The sequence below is a fragment of the Solanum dulcamara genome, chromosome 10 (genome assembly GCF_947179165.1).
Source record: "Solanum dulcamara chromosome 10, daSolDulc1.2, whole genome shotgun sequence".
Lineage (NCBI taxonomy): Eukaryota > Viridiplantae > Streptophyta > Magnoliopsida > Solanales > Solanaceae > Solanum > Solanum dulcamara.
The window spans coordinates 11,971,624-11,992,651 of NC_077246.1; the positions used below are offsets into that span (position 1 = coordinate 11,971,624).

Sequence of the window (21,028 nt, forward strand, 5' to 3'; positions counted from 1 at the left end):
TAGTATTTTAATTTAATTACCTAATAAATATAACCAATTTGTTCAAAATTTTAGAAACCAAATCCATATATAAGACATGAATTTAACTAAGAACTTGGTTTATGTTCAGGAAACTTCTCCTATTATAATATAGTTTTATGGTTTCTTACACTTTTAAATTATAATATTGTGAATTTAAGATTCATTCACTTATTTATACTTGAATTAGTTAATAACTCTTTCTTTTGTGGAGCAATTTTCTCCGACGAATTATCCCATAGGAGGAAAAAGGGAATTGAATCTGTAATCAATAACATGTTGTCATGACTCAACACACCGGACCGTGCGGGCACCTCCTCTAACACCTAAATAGGAGAAATCTTACAGAAATAACATGCGAAAGTTTAACAATTGTCAAATACCAACCTAAAAAGTCAGGAAGATACCATAATTGAAAATTTTAAAACTCTAAGATTTATTACTAGAAACATACTAACACCCCTAAGGATACTAGTCTAAACAGGTACAGGAGCTTCTAAAGAATACAGAGTATAAATAAAGTAATGAAACAGCTCCCACAATAAGAAAGGAACAGTAGAAGCTGTTGGAGAATCATCTTCGTCTTCACCTAAGAAATATCACTGATCCTGAAACCAGACTATGTCAAGTGGCATAGAAAGAGTAGTATCAGTACAAACAACACATAATGGTTGGCATCATCGGTCAACTCAATACCCACCGCATAATATAAATAAATCAACGAGAAGAAAACATTCTCTTAAGAAATACACCCCGAACCTTTATGCGCAACTTTTAGTATTCTCGATAACCTCATTAAATTCATTCAAGCCTAACTCTCATCCCTTCTAGTTGGTTCGCTGCAAAACTCTAATACAATTAAGGCCTAACCCTTCTATCACATAAAGGAGTTTCCAAACTATGGACCACTACTAACTCTGTCTAACAAGTCTATTACCTTTAGCTTTCACACCAACTCCTGATCCTAGAATGATTAACATCTCACTTGGAAGAGGTAAACATTTATCTAAACTAATACATACCTCATAACTGTACTATCCCACTATGGCAGGACCTATCTCGCTCTGGCGGTCTCTCTACAGTGGGATTCCTCCCGCCAGAGAAAGTAACTCTGACTTCTCCCCCAATCCCTTTTTTTTTCCACATATACTAATAGGACACAGGCAATATCTGACTCTAAGTCATTACTCTTATTAAACCACACATTAACTGCTCTCCGCTTGTTTACCACGGCCTCATACCTATGATATGGATGCATCTACCAACCATAACATAATCTGAACATGCATATATATAGAAGCACGTTACCAATTTACCATTTTAAGAGCAATATGCAATTTCACCATGTAAATCTCAATTACAACTATTAACAAGGTAACACTCGGACCTTCGGTCCTTTTATATCAATTATTACACAGAATGGGCATGCTCAATTATCATCAAGTCAGTTTCTCTATCATCACACATATAGTCAAGATCAATTTACAAATGATAGCCACACAATGGTTTTCTCATGGAACCCATACCCAAACTATTAATGTGTCGGTGTGACACCCGATCCAATATTTAGTATGTGTCCGAACGTGACACTTGATCCAATATATGTATTAAAATATGACATCCAATCCATTATATGTGTTGGAATATGACACTCGATCCCATATATGTTTTGAAATGCGACACCTGATCCAATATCACAATCACAATGCATAATCGCATTCCACAATGAATAGTTCACATACTTGCACAATCAAGTAATCAGGCTCATTATATATAATTGTTCACAAATAGTCATTCCTTTAGTTTTATTTCATCTTATTGCACGGACACACATTACTCAACTATTTCATATGGAACTGTTATATTGAAAACACACACACATACATATATATATTTGTATTGATCAATAGCCTCATACTTGACACCCCCCTGCCCTTGATTATCACAAGTCTCAAGATCTCACTCTAACCCAGCAATTTCCATAAACATTAACTTTAGAAGGACCATCAATCATATCAATAAGAAGTATTAAGGTTAACAATCAAGAACTAGACGATCATCGCTAGTCACAACATAATCATAACTCATGTAGTACATTCCTACCATAAACAGGAATAACAACATATTCAACCATCCAGACTCCGTGCCCGAAGGCCTAAACATGAAATCTCCGGTCAATCTATGATACATTATGCAATGGGAACATATTTATAACTACTCGATTGAGAAAACCTAGCCTACCTGGGCGCCAAGCAACTGTAGAAGTCTGATTGTGAACCTTGACTCTTTAGTTGAAACTTAGCTTGTTCTTGGTCTAAAATAATACCATAATACAAAACTAATCACAAATGGCCTATATACTTCTAGATTATATGCAAATCTCAAATTCCAGGCCAGTCCCATGATTTTCCCACCCATACTAAGGTTTTCCTACCATTAGTTTCAATCCAAAACCCTCCCTCAATGATCACCCACCAATAATTGTGGGTTTTAGGAATCGAATTACAAGTTTAATGAGTAAATTACTTACCTTTAGCACAAATTGGAGTGGAAACCAATAGAAAATCACCCTAGGTTGCTTCTGGTCTTTTAAGAATGAAGTAGGAATAAAAGAAACCATTCTGGGTTTTTTCATGACTTTAAATTCCATCTGTCCCACCACAGCGGTACAATCCCTCTCTGGCGATCCCGCCACATCGGCTTTAGCACAGAAAGTGCTTAGTAAAAAGGGCATAACTTTTTACTCTGAACTTCAAATGAGGAAAATTTGATGGCATTGGAAAGAAGACTCATAGACCTTTAATTTGATAGGTCATGGGCCTAATTCATTATAGGCTGAAAGATATGGTCTTTTGAAGAAGACCTTAGTTTTAACTCAAGTCCAAAACTAAATCGGAAAGACACTTTCAGCTCAACTTTGAGATAAGAGCATAGCATGACCTTAATTCACAACTAATGCACTACATATCAAGATATTTATCCTAACCTTATGAGGAATAATATTTGTATACCTTTACCACAGATATTTTTAGTAATTATGGGCTAGGTCATTACACATGCCAATCAAATATTAACGATTTTGAATTTCGCTAAAGGTGTAACATTATTTATAAATTTGAGTCTCAACATTTATATTTATGCGTACATTTTGTTACATTGTCTGTCGCTAAGGTATTACACTGACAACCAAATATAGCCCTAATAAACAACACTTAGACAAAGATAGAACTCTTAATGTGCTAAGAGCGTCAATGATTTTAAAGAAGGAAGATGGAAAAATACACTTAGCTATAAACTCATGCTCAAAGGTTTTCCATTACTTAAAAAATTATATGCTTGTAAATATACTTAAAACGTATGATCTTATTTTCTTTCATTAGGTTCATTATAAAGACTAGATTTTTGGAAGATTTTATCTTTCTTAAGGTAAATAATTTATAAGAAAAATAGTATTGAAATTATTTGGGTCACACATGGTTCACTTCGCCATAAGGATTTTTGATTCATTTTTCCCCCTTCTTCTTGTTTTTCCGGCAACTCAATTACTTGCGTGTTAAAGAACATAAATGAAATCTTGTAAGTATTACATAACAGATAGCTCGATAAAATGGATAATGATATGACGGAACAACAGGGTAGTGGGATTCACAAGTTTCCAGAGGACAACTTTAAGACTGTTGCTTATCAACAGAAGTAGAATGAAGAGTCTGAATTACCTGTAGACTACATCAGAAGATTGGAAATGAAGATCAAAGACATGGCCAAAAAATATGTAGTGTATTTCCTCCCCTCTATATGATAAATGAAGTTTCTGAAAGTGTACAAAGAATGAAATTACTAGATAGTTAGTCCATTACTATCATTCAAGAAAAGTACCTCATTCAACAAAATTTTAGGGTACCTTGTTCAACCAGCGAATGTAGATGATCAATCTAATCTTAATTTGTTTTAATCTGTTGATTATTTTTGTAACACCCCCCAAAAGTTTTCGCTAAGATTCGAACATTTCTTCACGTGAGTGTAGACTCGGACTGGAGGACTTATAATTTTGCAAATGAGTTAGGATTAATTCCTAAGTATTTGAAGTATGTTAGATGTGTTTAGGGGTCGTAAGGGATCTCTAACACCAAGTCGAGTCCAAAGAATCCCAATCAATTAAGTTTTCGGATGAATTAGTATAAGGGTCAACTTCAAATGATCATGTCTCCTAAAATAGGATGAATTGGATGGCCCATGACCTATCAAATTAAAGTTCGTCGAGTCTTCTTTCCAACTCCACCAAGAATGTAATTTTTGGAGTTCGGAGTCAAGAGATATGACGATCCTAAGACGAACTAGCTCGACAGAAATTTTAGGCCTGGGTTGCAACTGCTGGGGAATATGGCCTTGGCGCCGCAAGGGCGCGACGCGCCACTATTGGGTAGCACGGTTTTTCAAGCCTATTTTCCAGAACCCAAAAAACTTGGGTCTGGCGCTGTAAGGGCGCGACGCACCACTATCATACCAAGAACACGCTTCAGTAGTTTGGTCCTTGGCGCGGCACGCCACTAATGGGTGTGCAGGTTTTACGCCTAATCGACCTGGCGCTGCAATGGCGCGACCCGCCACTATCGCGCCAGGAACATTTTTAGCCTATTTTTCAAAATTTTGGAGGAAGGGCAATTTGGGAATTTGTCCCAAATTATATATGTATCATCCTTGTACATTTTGGGGACATATTTTCAGTCCCTCTCTCTCTCTAGAAAATCCCTAGAAAGATCCTCTCTCTTCCTCTTCTTCTTTTCCAAATCCTTCTTCAACAAAGGGTGCCTTCAAGAGTTTCAAGGATTCAAGTCTCCCATTGAAGACCCAACAACTAGGTCTCTTCAAAGTCTTAACAAGGTATGTAAGGCTAACCTAAAATATGAATTGAGTTCTTCCATATGCCCATAGATGTGTTGAATAGGAGTTGTGAAAGAGTTGAACCTTCTAAGAACGTTTTCTTGAAAGTTTTCCTAAGCTATAGAATGTTTTTAGATACTATTGGTTGGTTGATGATTTTAATGACTTGAGTTACTAAATAGTTATCTTTCATAACTATTGACTACAAATGGATCTTGGTACATAGATTTATAGGTATTGACGATATTCTTGAGTTGAGTTTGTTGAGAGTATGGATTCATATTTCATTCACATGAACCCGAGATGAGATTTCTTTGTCATAATTGTCTTGAGTTGAGGTGGATGGTTTTGGTGTATATATGTATTGATTGGAATGAAAAGAATGAATTGGATAGTTAAGAATGTCTTTTTGCTTGTATAAAATGAATATAGAACTAAAATAAGGATTTTGGAGTAAATGAATGATGATATATGATGATGATGTGATGATGATATTTGGTGATGATGTGAATAATGATATTTGATGATGATGTGAATGAAGGGGTTATATTGATGAGGATGTTGTGTGATGAAGTGGATTGGAGTCTAATGTGATTATGTGATATGTGATTTACGTAATTTGATGTGGTTGGAGTCTTATGAACATTTCGAAAATAAATGATTTTGGAACCATTTTTGCATAAATTATTTATACACTATTTTGAGTTTAAAGAGTAATTATTTTCATCTATGATTTGAAAAGAGTTTAAGCATGAGTTGAGTTTGAGAAGTCTTTTAATTATTTTTGAACACAAGTATTTTGAGTATAAGTGAGTTGAGTATTTTTACTTTAAAATGTCGATTTTTGAGATTGTATAGATTTTAAAGAGAAGAGTTTGATGATTTGAGATGAGTCGATTTGAGAGAAGGTCCAATGAGACCAGATTTGATTGAGTTTTGAAAAGAGTCCAATTAGACTAAATGAGTTGATTTGAAAGAGTCCAATGAGACTAAATGAGTTGATTTGAAAGAGTCTAATGAGACTAAATGAGTTGATTTGAAAGAGTCCAATGAGACTAAATGAGTATTTTGAGTATTTTACTCACTTGATAGATATGAGCATATTGAGTCTTGGGAGGAGTATCGAACACCAAATTGGGTAAGAGTATAGTCCATACTCAAACCAATAAACTACGTCGCCAAACGTAGGAGAGGATTGAACTGTTAAAGTTGGATGCTTCCCCAAAATGTTTGTCCTGACATTATAGGACTTGGTTGGATTGGATCCATGATTGGTTGATTCGTTCATACCCTGGCAAGGTATGAACGGACGTGGCAACAACGTCGGCTTGTTGTACTATCACTCACTCATATGGTGATAGTTGTCGGTTCGAGAAACTCCAAATTGAATGGATTGTGCTTGATATGATTGGTTTGATGGTGATTGTAGATGATTGAGTTGAGTTGTAAAATATTGCATAATTTAATTTGCATATTTATGGAGTTGAGTCCTTTGAGTGGATTGTTGATTTGATGATATGTGATTGAATTGGATTGGATGAATTGTGATTGGATTGACGGGAACGGTATGTGATTAGATTGGATGTTGATTGTATAAAATTCGAATTCTAAATGATTTGATTGTACTATATTGTGTATGACTGGATTGGATTGTATGTTATATGATTAGTCTCTGTCTAAACTGTATTCTTACTTTAGACTTATGACTCCTTATTTGAGTCTCTCTTATCTTTCCAATTTGAGTTATTTGAACCGACGTTATTCTTCCTTGAGGTATGTTTCATTCTGCCATATTACATACTCGTACATTCCACGTACTGACATCTATTTGGACCTGCATCATTTCATGATGCAGAGACATGTTTAAGAGATCGTCAATAGGAGCATCATTGGGGATCTATTCTCACTCAGTGTATTGGTGAGTCCTCTCCTACATTCGGAGGACACCGTTTGTGTATTCTTGCATCAAGTTAGCCCTTTTCATTTTGATTTGAGGTAGCCATGAACATGTCATTGGCACCAATTAGATAGTAGTGATAGAGGCTTCATAGACTAGATAGTGAAGGGTCGATCGAGTATTTCCTTCCTTAAATTATTCTTGTCAAACTATTTTTAATGACAAATATTAGAGTTGATTTGTTGGCCCATGGCCTTTATTCTTGGAGTTAGATTGACGTTTTGAGTTGCCCGCCAAGTATTCTCTTTATTTTCTTTCATCTTCCGCTGATTGAATGAATGCACGGATGTGTGATCAGGCTATGTGGTTCGCTTGGAAGCCAGAAATGGTTTCTGAGTGCCGGTTACGTCTAGGGTACCCTCCCGGGGTGTGACAGTTTTGCGAATGGAGTCTCCAGTTCTTCCCTTGGTTTTTGGTCTGAAAGCATCAATATTCTAAATTCAATAAGAACAATACTCCTTTATCATGGTGGGAGAATTATTATGTTTATAATCTTGTAATTGAAGACTGAAAACTTATCCCTCCTCATTAGTATTATGATTGATTTGATCAAACTCTTGTTCTTGCATTTAATCCTCAAGGTATTATTGAATCATATTATCACATTGTCATTGCAGTCCCTTCTCTTGGTCAACCAATTGTCTTCTCTGAGATAAACCCATCTCAATCAAATTCTTGGAGGTGCTCTTCTTTAGTCTGTCTTGAGTTAGAAGATACAATTGTTATTGGTGGTAGAGTTTATATGAAGGGTATGGCTTAATGGAAACCATCATTTGATGTTGTATTCCAGTATGACATCCCCGTCATATAAAATCTCCCACCAATAACAATTGTATCATTTAACTCAAGACAGTCTAAAGAAGATCACCTCCAAGAATTGGATTAAGGTGAGTTTATCTCAAAGAAGATAATTGGCTGACCAAGAAAATGGATTGCAATGACAATGTGATACTATGATTCAATAATACCTTGAGGTTGAAATGCAAGAACAAGAGTTGGATTAAATCAATCATAATATTAATGAGGAGGGATACGGTTTTAGTCTTTAGTTACAGGATTACAAACATAATAATTCTCTAGCCCATGATAAAGAGAGTATCCTACTGCTAGAACTTAGAACATTTGATGCTTTAGACAAAAAATCAAGTGAAGATCTAGGGACACCATTTGAAAAACAGACCAGATAGAAAAAAAATAGAATTAGATTGAACATCCACATCCGTTGTTTGAGCAAAGTACCCTGAAAGCTTGTAGAATGAAGTACTTTTCTAAAATGATAATAATCGACATAATATCTTGTGATTTCATTCTTTAGACACATCTTGAAACTTCACTTATGATATAGAGGGGAGGAAATGCACTACATGTTTCTTGTCCATGTGTTTGATCTTCATTTCCTCTCTTCAAATGTAGTCTGCATCTAATGCAGGTAATTCAGACTCTTCATTCTACTCCCGATGATAAGCAACAGTCTTAAAGTGGTCCTCTAGTAAATTGTAAATCCCACTACCTTATTGTTCAGTCATATCATTATCTATTTCATCGAGCTATATTTTCATGTCGTACTTACAAGATTTTATTTATGTCAGTTAATATGCAAGTAATTGAGTTGCCGAAAAACAAGAAGAAGGGGGGGGGGGGCATGGATGAATAATCCTAATGGTGAAGTGAAACCACGTGTGACCCAAATTATTCCAATACTACTTTGCTTATAAATTATTTACCTTAAAAAGTAGATATCTTCCAAAAATCTAGTCTTTATAATGAACCTAGTGAAAGAAGAGAAGAACATCCCTTTAAAGCATATTTATGGACTTTTGATTTATTAAGTAATGAAATACCTATGGACATTACTTTATAGAAGCTAAGTGTATTTTTCCATCTTCCATTTCTAAAAATCATTGATTCTGTCAAAATGTTACTTGTGTCACCTCATTACCCTATGGACAGGCCACATTACAAAATATACACATCAATATAAACATAGATACCAAAATATATAAATAATGATACACTTTTAGTGAAATTCAAAATAGTTACTAGTTGATTGAGATGTTGTTTATTGCAAATACAATTCCCCTTGTCCTCTTACCAGGAAATTCATCGGAGAAAATTGCACCTTAAAAGAAAAAATAAATCTTTAATTCACTATGTTATAGTTTGAAAGTGTAAGAAAATATACAATTGTATTTATTATAGGAGAAGTTCCTTGAACATAAATCAAGTCATTAAATATATGTCATCTATAAGGATTTGATTTCTAAAATTTTGAAAAAAAAATATGGTAATTTTTATCGCTTTAAAATAATATTTTTCTTATTGGAAGAAGATCAAGAGCTTATAGTTGCACTCCGCCCCTGCTTCAACTGGAAAACACAGAAATATCAATTAAAAAGAAACTAGACTCAAATAGAGCAAGGAAGGAAGGTAGAGCTAACAAACAGGTAACCAAGATGGCAACCCTCTATAGACTCCTAGGTATACACAACAATTCGATCCAATGGACTACATATCTAGACAGAAAAAAGAATAGACAAATGGACCTTCTAACCTAGGGTTACAAATACGAAAATTAGTTAAGAAGAGAAGGACAGAGATCTTACTTCTACAAGCTTAGAAACAATGGTGCACACCAAAAAGGGCCACGAGTGTTGAACACTTAAAGAAGAACATGAACCAGACATGTATTGTGGAATATCACCACTGTCAACTTATTCAGTAGAGAGAGAAAGTAGAGAAGAGAAATGTTGAAGCTCCTATTAGAAACCCTAGTAGCCCAAATAGCAATAGATATTTTTTGGATCGGACCATTTTGCCCTGGTCTTTTTATTTATTTATTTATGTTTCCATTCTTTATATTTCTGACTTTTGAGGCTTGCTAGAGTCCGAATAAATATTCTTATGTTGCTTGTTAATAAAAATGAGCCCCTTGTCCAACTCAATTGAAGAAAATGTTGCGGAATAAATTGTTTTCCCAAATTAGCCTCGAACATAGAAATAATAAAGTAATAAATATATATATCTTAAATGCAGTTTTAGGTTAGATTTTCTCAATATGATATCTAATCTACATATTTATTTCTCTTTATTAATATAACTTTTTATAAGGAAAAAAAACTTATGCTTAGAATTAAATGATCCGCTTGCCCCCAAAATGACCTAGACCAACAGGGAAATCCCAATTCATTGGGCCTTTCAATACAATCAAATAGAAAGTCCCAAGGGTATCATACTCTAGGAGCCCAAACTTTGTGATTGAATAAATTCTCTTGCAGGTGAAGATCTCTTGAAGGACAAAACAAGTCAAAACGTTAATGCACAAATATGAATCATTTTTATGAAAATAAAGTATGTGCTATCTTTATTTCATCTTATATGGCATTAGCCTAGGCCGCAGTCAGCCAGCAAAAATGAGTCGACAAAAGAGAAGGATCTGGGTCAGATGAGAACATGTGAACCTAGATCATGATAACAACAATGGTTGGATAGGTGGAAAGAAGCTACCCATGCACTTCCTTCATAAACCACCTCTAGAAAAAAGAAGATTAGTTTTTAAAGAGAGAAAAAAAAAGTGAGGACAACAGTCGGCACACTCACCAAATATGTGAAAATCAATCCATGAGACTAGATCATGCAGCTTCAAAATTGAGCACCTTCCACCACATCTGAGAACTCATCTGGGGAGGAAAAGGTGTAAGTCAGATCGATTTAGGAAGAAGAAGAGCAAAATGAAGATGAATAACTTACACCTGTTAGCTAAAAAAGAACAAAATCGGGGAGAAGAGTTAGACCACGTTGATGACACAGAGAAAGTGGAAGCGGAAAGTTAAGTTTTCCCAAAGAAAGAACATTCTTCAGGTGATAGAGGAGGAAGACGGAAGAGGAAAGAAGAAAGGATTAGGAAACCCTAGACATAGTATACATTTATATAGAGAGAGGAAAGTGGACTATGTCCGAAATGGGCCCTAAGCGGGAAGATTACTTACCTCTTGTTATTTTCATTACTTTTATGCTTTCTGTTTTTTGGATTTGGGTAATAGGTCCAAATGAGTTGTACTTGACCCAATATAAATAAGAGGCTATATTTCACCTTAAAAAATCATCTTATATGATACAATTCTATCTTAAGTGTCAAATGATTTTTATTCAATATCCTTGTTTATTTTACTTGCTTTTAGTTATAAATTTAAAACTTATTGTACTTTTTTAAAAAAAAATTAATTTTAATTATAAATTATAAGAAAAATAATAGACATAAAATATGTCAACAACACCAAACTATAAGAATTTATTTAGTACCCAAGATATTAATTAGTTTATCCAATTCACCTACGACATTTGTTACACTATTTTATTATAGTTAACAAAATTTACTGTCACAATTTTTTTTATATAAATTTTCTCTTCATCCTGGCTAATAAATGATCAACCAGGCCAGACAAAGTGTAGAGCGACTAGTGTATGATCATTCGACTTCAAAATGATATTAAGAGCTCATTTGGATTGATCAATATTAAATTAGCAACATAGGTTTAAGTGTGGAAGTTCATTTATAAATAAAATGTTACAAGTTTGGATAGACGTGATTAAGCTGATATTAAGCAATTGACGTATCTGACAAAGAACAACGATAAGTTGTTGTACTGCTAAATGACTAAAATACCTTCAATATTTTGTCAAAAAATTATTCATCAAATTCAATTCTTTAAAAATAAAAAAGAACAACCTATACAAAGTAAAGAAAAAGTTAGGTGTTTTATTTTGGAAAATATGTTTAAAATTAGAAAAACACTAAGGATAAATTAATAAAAGACGTGTAAAAAATATTGCTAACAGACTTATTCAAAACAATTTCTTATCATATATATATATATATATATATATATATATATATATATATATATATATATATATACTAAATCAAAATACAAGAAAATATCCTATTAAATATTAAACACTAATATTTTAAATACCTTGGAATACAAACAAAACAAATTGTAATGACCCTCCAGGTCATTTTTAAGTTGATGCATTCTTTTCACCGTTTAAGGCATTTCTATAGTGACCTCAAGCGATTTATGACTTGCTGGCACTGACTGTTCAGTTGTCAGGTCATTCGTTTAGGTTTTATGCCCGTTTTCCTATTTTGGAGCTTTTGAAACTTGAAAAGTTGATTTCGGCCAAAACGTCAGGTAAATGGCCTCAGAACGAAATTATGACGGTTTCAGCAGCTCTGCAATGGTAATTGTAGGCTAGTAGCATTGTCGGTATGAGTCCCGAGGCTTTTGGTGCGAATTTGACTTTGGTCAACATTCTTGGAAAACGCGCTTGAAAAATATTTCGTCAGTGCGGTTAGTTCCGGAAGGTCGAGTTTGGTGTTGAACGACCTTTCATGCCCTTCACAAGGCTTTCAGTCTAATTCTGAGGCCTATTATGGAATTGGCTAAAAAGGGTATTTAGGTGTGAGACTCATTTTTTATCAAAATTACGTCATATGAAAATTTTGTTTGTGCCAGTGAGTTCCGAATGTCAAATTTATAAGATAGAATATCTCGTTTGCACGCACGAAATTCCTTGAAATTGCTAGGTCCTCGATCGACTGCTCAAAATTCATAAGGAATTTTGAGCAGTCGATCGAGGACCTGGCAATTTCAAAAACCAATTTTTGCAGCTAGTGCTGGTGTAGGCCGCCAATGGCCTTCGTATTCGGGAGCGTAGTTGGTCACATTCGTGAAGCATTAGCCCATAGGTCTTCACATTCGCGAGGGGTCATTTGCGATCATGAGGGTCAAGTTAGTTGACTCTCTGCGATCACAAAGAGAAAGCCACCAGTGGCGTGTGATCGCGAGCCCAGGACTCTGCGATCGTTAAAAGTAAATGCATCTGATCTGTTAAATAAAAACCAGACGTGATCAGCTCTTTAATTACCTCAAAGTTCAAACATTGATCTCTCTCAATACAAGTCCGAATTTGGTGATTTCAAGTCATGTGGGTTCAGAAACTTTGGGGCTACATGGGTGATCAGCTGAAAAGTGTCGGGAAGGCTTTGGTAGAGGTAATTTCAGTCAAATAACAGCTACATTTGTTGATTAATTGATCTAGAATTGAATTTTTTTGATGCATGTCTCATTTTGGGCTGTTCCAAGTCCTGAATTGCATTCCATTTTGGAACAAAATTTAGGGGAGGTAAATTAGACCTTTTCGCGGAGTCAATTTCAAAATTACCGAAGTGGTTCCCACATTTTTCATTTAAAACGACCGTATTAACATTGTAAACATATTCTTTATAATGTGGCAGCATTCGGAGGTCGTTCAAAAAGGGAATGCTCCGGTACCTTGATTTTGGAGCATGCTTGATCGGCCTATAGGTAGGCCACAACTTTCCTCTTCTTAGATTGAGCTTGTTTATAGGAAAGCATGAGGATTACTTAGAATTTGGGTTGGGTAGATGCTTGATCATGTTTATTAGTGTAGATATCCTATTTTAGGCTATTTTCAGGTAGTACCGGGTACTTGAGAGCATGTTGTCATTTTTAATGTGAGCATTCATACCTTGTAACTTTGAGCATTAGTAGTTTCTGTCGATATTGAGCATGTTGGCCTTAGTTTAGGCTTATTATACTAATGTTTGTCATAGACTTGCGATAATTGGAGCCTTTAGTCCTTGCTTTTACCCCGACGTCGATTTAGATGGCTTAGCTTCCTTTAGACTGGAATAGTAGATTTGGGTTTGGTAGATTGAGACTTAGAGTAAGTGTTGCCTCAACTTTGATGAGCTTCTACCATTCTCCCTCTTCTTACGGCCCGCACGTAGATGATTTGGGATTTTAGGCTTCTTTCAGTGATTTGAGATTGGTTTTTGGTTCGTGCTTGGAGTTCTTGGTCGATTAACTAAAAGTGAACGTCAATCCACGATGGTTTTACGATGACGGGATGACATGATACCATTTGGCACCACTATCATCGTAGATTCAAGGTTTGGTCATGCTGCTCTCTTATCCTCCTCGGAGATGATTCAGGCCTCGGACTATTGCCCCTATGAGACACATCCGCAGTTTGAAATTTAGGGCACTGGACTTCTTAGTTGGGTTGTCCTTACTTGATCATTTGGAGACTACTGTTGATTTTCCCCTTTGAGACTAATCTGTGGTTCAGGATTCGACCATTGGACTTCTTAGTTGGGCTATTACTATTGGTTACTTGGAGGCTATCCGCGATTCGAGGTCCGTCTTATTCTCTTCTTCTCTGGACTAATCGGTTCACATTCTTAGTAGTTTTAGCAATTTTGTGTACCTGTCGGGCTTATGGGGGTTCGCTCAAATTTTAAGTTAAACTTTCGCACGAGTATACCTTCTGGGCATATGGGGGTTCAGTTAAGAGTGGTGTCCTCAAAAAATAGATGGATGAACTTAACTGAGAATAACCAAAGAGAAAATTATCTTTAAAACGGAAGACCTGTGCACAACAATTGTGCCGTTGACAAAAAATGTTCATTTTTTTGTTGGACCAATATAAGCAACCAATTTATACTATTTTAATTTAATTACCTAATAAATATAACCAATTTGTTCAAAATTTTAGAAACCAAATCCATATATAAGACATGAATTTAATTAAGAACTTGAACTTGGTTTATGTTCAGGAAACTTCTCCTATTATAATATAGTTGTATGCTTTCTTACACTTTTAAATTATAATATTGCGAATTTAAGATTCATTCACTTATTTATCCTTAAATAATTAGATAATAACTCTTTCTTTTGTGGAGCAATTTTCTCCAACGAATTATCCAATAGGAGGAAAAAGGGAATTGAATATGCTTTAAAGGGATGATCTTATTTTCTTTCACTATATTCATTATAAAGCCTAGATTTTTGGAAGATTTTCTCTTTTTTAAGGTAAATAATTTATAAGAAAAATAATATTAAAATAATTTGGGTCACACATGGTTCTCATCGCCATAAGGATTTTGGATCCATTTTCCTACCTTCTTTTTTTCAGGAAACTCAATTACTTGCATATTAAAGAACATAAATGAAATCTTGTAAGTGCGACATAACAAATATCTTGATGAAATGGATAATGATACGACAGAACAACAGGGTAGTGGAATTCACAAGTTTCCAGAGGACGACTTTAAGATTGTTGCTTATCAGCAGGAGTAGAATAATGAGTCGAAATTACCTGCAATAGATGCAGACTACATTAGAAGAGAGGACATGAAGTTCATTTCCTCCCCTCTATATCATGAATGAAGTTTCGGAAAGTGTCCAAAGAATGAAATTACTAGATAGTTAGTCCATTATTATCAATCAAGATAAGTACTTCATTCAACAAACTTTCAGGGTACTTTGCTCAAACAGAGGATGTAGATGTTCAATCTAATCTTAATTTTCCTTTAAACTGTGGATTGTTTTGCGAATGGAGTCCCCAGTTCTTCCCTTGATTTTTTGTCTGAAAGCATCAATGTTCTAAGTTCTAGCAGTAGGATACTCCTTTATCATGGTGGGAGAATTATTATGTTTGTAGTCCTGTAATTGAAGACTAAAAACTTATCCCTCCTCATTAATATTATGATTGACTTGATCCAACTCTTGTTCTTTCATTTCATCCTCAAGGTATTATTGAATCGTATTATCACATTGTCATTGCAGTCCTTTCTCTTGGTCAACCAATTGTCTTCTTTGGGATTAACTCATCTAATTCAAATTCTTGGAGTTGCTCCTCTTTAGAATGTGTTGAGTTAAAAGATATAGTTGTTATTGGTGGGAGATTTTATATGAAGGGATTGGCACAATGGAAGCCATAATTTGATGTTGTATTCCAGTAAGACATCCCCTTCATATAAAATCTCCCACCAATAACAATTGTATCATCTAACTCAATACAGTCTAAAGAAGAGCACCTCCAACAATTGGATTGAGATGAGTTTGTCTCAAAGAAGACAATTGGCTGACCAAGAGAAGGGACTGCAATGATAATGTGATAATATGATTCAATAATACCTAAATGTTGAAATGCAAGAACATGAGTTGGATCAAATCGATCATAATATTAATGAGGAGGTATAAGTTTTCAATCTTCAGTTACAGGATTACAAACATAAAGATTCTCCCTGTCATGATAAAGGAGTATCCTACTACTAGAATTTAAAACATTTGATGCTTTCAGACAGAAAATCAAGGGAAGAACTGGGACTCCATTCACAAAACAGTCCAGAGATAAAAAAAACAATTAGGATTAGAATGAACATCCACATTCGTTGTTTGAGCAAAGTACCCTGAAAGCTTGTAGAATTAAGTACTTTTCCAGAATGATAATAATGGACATAATATCTAGTGATTTCATTCTTTAGACACTTCCTGAAATTCACTTATGATATAGAAGGGAGGAAATGCACTACATGTTTCGTGTCCATGTCTTTGATCTTCATGTCCTCTCTTCTAATGTAGTCTGCATCTAATGCAGGTAATTCAAACTCTTCATTCTGCTACTGATGATAAGCAACAATCTTAAAGTCGTCCTCTAGTAAATTGTGAATCCCACTACCCTATTGTATGGTCATATCATTATCTATTTCATCAAGCTATTTGTTATGTCGTACTTACAAGATTTCATTTATGTTATTTAATACGAAAGTAATTGAGTAGCCGGAAAAAATAAGAAGAAGGGGAGGAAATGGATGCAAAATCCTAATGGCGAAGAGAAACCACGTGTGACCCAAATTATTCCAATACTACTTTGCTTATAAACTATTTACCTTAAAAACGAGAAATCTTTCAAAAATCTTGTCTTTATAATGAACCTAGTGAAAGAAGAGAAGATCATCCCTTTAAAGCATATTTACAGACTTGTGATTTTTTAAGTAATGAAATACCTCTGAACAAGAGTTTATAGAATCTAAGTGTATTTTTGCATCTTCCTTCTCTAAAAATCATTGATTATGTCAAAATATTGAGATACTTATGTCACCTCAATACCCTAGGGAAAGGCAAGATTACAAAATATACACATAAATATAAACATAGATACCAAAATTTATAATTAATGTTACACTTTTAGTGAAATTCAAAATCGTTACTATTTGATTGGCATATTGTTGATTGCAAATACAACTCCCCTTTTCCTCTTACTAGGAAATTCATCGGAGAAAATTGCACCTTAAAAGAAAAAGCTTTTGGATGATGTAAACAAAACTAATTCAATGAATCTTTAATTCACTATGTTATAGTTTGAAAGTGTAAGAAAATATATAATTGTATTTATTATAGGAGAAGTTCCTTGAACATAAATCAAGACATTAAATTAATGTGATCTATATAGATTTGATTTCTAAAATTTGAAAAAAAATATGGTAAATTTTATTGGTATTAAAATAGTATTTTTCTTATTGGAAGGAGGTAAAGAGATTCTAGTTTCACTGTACCCCTGCTTCGGCTAGAAAACATAGAAACATCAATTAAAAAGAAACTAGACTCAAATAAAGCAAAGAAGGAAGAGAAACACTTACATAGAGCTAACCAACAGGTAACCAAGATGGCAACCTTCTATAGATTCCTAGGTATACACAACAATCTGATCCAATGAACTACACATCTAGACAGAAAAAAGAACAGACAAATGGACCTTTTAATCTAGGTTACAAATACAAAAATTAGTTAAGAAGAGAGAGACACAAATCTTACTTCTACAAGCTTAAAAACAACGGCGCACACCAAAAAGAGCCACATGTGTTGAACACCCAAAGAAGAACATGAATTAGATTGTATTGTGGAACCTCATCACTGTCGACTTATTCAGTAGAGAGAGGAAGTAGAGAAGAGAAATGTGGAAGTCCTATTAGAAACCCTAGCAGCCCATATAACAATAGATAAGGATCGGACCATTTTGCCCTGGTCTTTTTTTTATGTATTTATTTTTCCATTCTTTATGTTTCTGAGTTTTTGGGCTTATTAGAGCTTGAATAAAATTTCTTATGTTGATTTTAAATAAAAATGAGACCCTAGTCCAATTCATTTGAAGAAAATGTTGTGGAATCAACTGTTTTCCCTAATTAGCCTCGAACATAGAAATAATAAAGTAATAAATATATATATCTTTAAATGAAGTTTTAGATCAGGTTTACTCAATATGATATCTAGTCTACATATTTATTTCTCTTTATTAATATACCTTTTTATAAGGAAAAAAACTTATGCTTTGAATTAAATGATCCGCTTGCCCCCAAAATGACCTGGACCAATAGGGAAATTCCAATTCATTTGACCTTTCAATACAATCAAATAGAAAGCCCCAAAGGTATCATATACTAGGAGCCCAAAATTATGTGATTGAATAAATTCTCTTGCAGGTGAAGAGCACTTGAAGGACTAAACAATTCAAAACTTTCATGCACAAATATGAATCATTTTTATGAAAATAAGTATGCACTATCTTTATTTCATCTTATATGATATTAGCCTAGGCTACATTCAGCCAACAGAAAAGAATCAACAAAAGAGAAGGATCTGGGTCAGATGAGATCGTGTGAAACCTGGATTATGATAACAACGATGGTTGGATAGGTGGAAAGAAGCTATCCAAACACTTCCTTCATACACCACCTGCAGAAAAAAGAAGATTCATTTTGAAAGAAAGAAAAGAAAAAGTGAGTACAACAATCGGCACACTCACCAAATATGTCAAAATCAATCCATGAGACTAGATCCGCAGCTTCTAAATTGAGCACCTTCCACCACATCTGAGAACTCATCTGGGAGGTAAAGGAGTAAGCCAGATCAATATAGAAAGAAGAAGAGGAAAATGAAGATGAACAACTTACTCATTTTAGCTGAAAAGGAAAAGGTGTAAGTCAGATCAATATAGGAAGAAAAAGAGGAAAATGAAGATGAACAACTTACTCCTGTTAGCAGAAATTGAACAAGATTGGGAGAAAAGTTGGACCACGTTGATAACCCAGAGCAAGTGGAAGCAGAAACTTAAGTTGTCCCAAAGAAGAACATTCTTCAGGTGATAGAGGAGGAAGACAGAAGAGGAAATAAGAAGGGATTAGAAAACCCTAGACATAGTATACATTTATATAGGAAGAGGAAAGTGGGCTATGTCTAAAATGGGCCCTAGACGGGAAGATTACTTACCTCTTGTTATTTTCATTACTTTTATGCTTTCTATTTTTTGGATTTGGGTAATAGGCCCAAATGAGTTGTACTTGACCCATTATAAATAAAAGACTATATTTCACCCAAAAAAGCATCTTATATGATGCAATTCTATTTTAAGAGTCAAATGATTTTTATTCAATATTTTTATTTATTTTACTCGTTAGTTATAAATTTAAGACTTATGGTACTTTTTAAAAAAAAATTAAAGTTTTTAATTTTAGTTATAATTAATAAGAAAAATAATAGACATAAAATTTGTCAACACCACCAAACTACAAGACTTTATTTAGTACTCAAGATATCATTAGTTTTTCCGATTCACTATCATATTTGTAACACTATTTTATTATAGTTTAAAGAATTTACCATCACAATTTTTTCTTTATAAAATTTCTCTTCATCCTAGCTAATAAATGATCAACCAGGCCACACAAAGTGTAGAGCGACTAGTGTACGATCATTCGACTTCAAAATAATATTAAGAGCTCTTTTGGATTGACCAATAATTAACAATATATAGGTTTACGTGTGGAAATTCATTTATAAATAAAATGTTACAAGTTTGGATAGACATTATTAAACTGATATTAAGCAATTGACGTATCTGACAAAGAACAATGATAAGTTGATGTACTGCTAAATGACTAAAATACCTTCAATATTTTCTCAAAATATTATTCATCAAATTCAATTCTTTAAAAATAAAAAAGAACGACAAATACAAAGTAAAGAAAAAGTTAGGTGTTTTATTTTGGAAAATATTTTTAAAATTAGAAAAACACTAAGGATAAATTAGTAAACGACATGTATAAAAAATTGCCTATCATATATATATATATACACACACACATACATATACATACTAAATAAAAATACACGAAAATATCTAACTAAATATCAAATACTAATATTTTAAGTACCTTGGAATACAAACAAAATAAATTGTAATGACCCTCCGGGTCATTTTTAAGTTAAAGCATTCTTTTTATCATTTAGAGCGTTTCTATAGCAACCCCAAGTCATTTATTACTTGTTGACACTGACTCTTCAGTTGTCTGGTCTTTCATTTGGGTTTTATGCCCGTTTCCTTGTTTTGGATCTTTTGAAACTTGAAAAGTTGATTTCGATCAAAATGTCAAGTAAGTAGCCTCAGACAGGAATTCTGATGATTTCATCAACCCTGGAATGGTCATTTTAGACTAGTAGCATGGTCGGCATGAGTCTCAAGGCTTTTGGTGCGAGTTTGGACCATTAGGCGTTTTGCCTTTGAAATTTGGCCAAGTTTGACTTTGGTCAATATTCTTGAAAAACGCGCTCAAATGAAAATTCCATCAGCGCAGTTAGTTTCGAAATGTTGAGTTAATTTCGAAATGTGTTTCTCAAGGCTTCCGGTCTAATTCTGAGGCCCAATGTGGAATTGGCTAAAACGGGTACTTGGGTGTGGGACCCATTTTTTATCAAAATGACCTTGTATGGAAATTTCAACTCTGCAAGTGAGTTTCGAATGTCGAATTTAGTGAGATAGCATATCTTGTTTGTGCACACGGGATTCCGAACAAATCCTAAGTACCCGATCGGGGACTTGGCAATTTCCAATACCAGTTGTTACAACTTGTTTTGGTGCTGGCCGCCAATGTCTTTCGCATTCAAGAGCGCAATTGGCCATGTTTGCGAAGAATTAGCCCCTAGACCTTCATGTTCGCGAGGGGTCCTCCGTGATCTCGAGGATTAGGTTAGTTGACTCTCCGCGATCACGAAGATCAAGTCATCAGTGGCCTGTGATCATGAGCCTAGGACTCTGCGATAGTGAAAAGCAAATGTGTCTGGTCTCTTAAATAAAAACCAGACGTGATCAGCTATTTAATTCCCTCAAAGTTCAAACATTAATAACTCTCTCAATATAAGTCCGAATTTGGTAATTTCAAGTTATGTGGGTTTGGAAAATTTGCGGCTACGTGGGTGATTAGTTGAAAAGTGTTGGGAAGGCTTTAATAGAGGTAATTTCAGTCAA

General features: G+C 34.3%; 1 long non-coding RNA gene across 1 annotated transcript; it reads right to left on the reverse strand.

Annotated features, from left to right (window-relative positions):
* Positions 1-311: 311 nt before the first annotated feature.
* LOC129904925 (uncharacterized) lies at positions 312-18,882 on the reverse strand. Its single transcript, XR_008770528.1, has 4 exons — positions 18,757-18,882; positions 18,530-18,608; positions 18,390-18,459; positions 312-637 (listed from the first exon to the last, which is right to left on the reverse strand). It is a non-coding gene; the product is annotated as an uncharacterized LOC129904925 (long non-coding RNA).
* Between the last annotated feature and the right edge of the window lie 2,146 nt (positions 18,883-21,028).